Source organism: Pteropus vampyrus, unplaced genomic scaffold (assembly GCF_000151845.1).
Source record: "Pteropus vampyrus isolate Shadow unplaced genomic scaffold, Pvam_2.0 Scaffold58, whole genome shotgun sequence".
In the NCBI taxonomy this organism is placed as follows: Eukaryota; Metazoa; Chordata; class Mammalia; order Chiroptera; family Pteropodidae; genus Pteropus; species Pteropus vampyrus.
The window spans coordinates 3,714,062-3,715,435 of record NW_011888839.1 but is presented as its reverse complement, the minus strand read 5'-3'; positions in this window follow the sequence as shown (position 1 = coordinate 3,715,435).

Sequence of the window (1,374 nt, the reverse complement as noted above, 5' to 3'; positions counted from 1 at the left end):
ATAAGAATAATAAGGACTTTAAAGAGATATTTTAAATAAATAGGCTATAATAAAGTTTTCTTTAATAAATCAAAAATAGTTGCATGTGTTCTGTATCGCCAAGAAGCTGGTTAGGTGGTAGTCAAATCAATGTTATTTTGTAATGACTAAACACGGGATAAGTCATTAAAATAAAATAAATTAAATTAGCCTTCTTTAACATATAGGATTTTATTCTCATACAAAATACAGTTTCTCAGAAAGATTTAAGAAAGTACTAGTGAGGATTGCCTTTAGAATTTGTAGAATAAGAAAAAATAATATAAGAAGTCATATAATGAGATCCTCATTGATACTGATGCATTTTCATATCCTCTTACATGTTGCAAGTACTAATACAGGAATCCTCTTCTGCTTTCAACACCACTACTACATCAACTTGTCACCTACATACCTATAATTAAGCATTCTCTCTAGTTGCTGATTTCAGTATGCTGATAAACATTCCCACTGGATTTAACAGCCTCCTTCATAACATCTACAGTAATCATCACATATTATAATGTCTTTTTTGCTGAAGACTTCTTAAATAATCTAAAATTTAAATTGAACTAGTCTTTGATTATTGCAATCTAAAGTTCAACAGGCGCTTAATCAGAAAGGTGTTAAGTATTATATCATTGACATCTACTAAGCAATAGGATAATATATATCCAGGAAAATAAATACTTTAACTGTGTTTGGTCATTGATCTATGTCATTTTAAAATTAACAACAGAATATAACTCAGAAAAATTTTTTCCTAGAAAGCAGCAGGCTAACAAGAGGTAATATTTTGAACTGAGCATTTACAATATCCAAATAATCTAGTCCTGAGGACTTTAAAATGCATACAATTAATGTACAAAAAACTAAAATTTAAATCAAGTAAAAGTTAAATAAACACAGATTAAAGTTATTATTTAATTGTTATTATTATTCATAGACACAAAATAAAAATAGCTTAATATTTTAAGTCCAGATTTCCAAAATATGAATATTTTATTATAACTGTCCTCGGACCTGGGCAAAGGAGCTGCTGTATGAATCCCATGATTTGTAAGGTTGTTAAAACTCTCTTTCTCTCTTTCTGTCTGTCTGTCTTTCTGTCTCTGTTTCTCTCTCTCTCTCTCTCTCTCTCTCTCTCTCTCTCTCTCTCACACACACACACACACACACACACACACACACACACACACACACTATAAAGTGCATAGGCAGCTCTGTCACTTGAGATCCAGGGTGTAAAAAAATAACATGATCCTAGATCAAAACATCTGTTCTTATGATTCACACACTTCAGTCTTTAGAGAAATGCTTTATCCACATATATCTCTTGCTCTATGAAACTGAAAC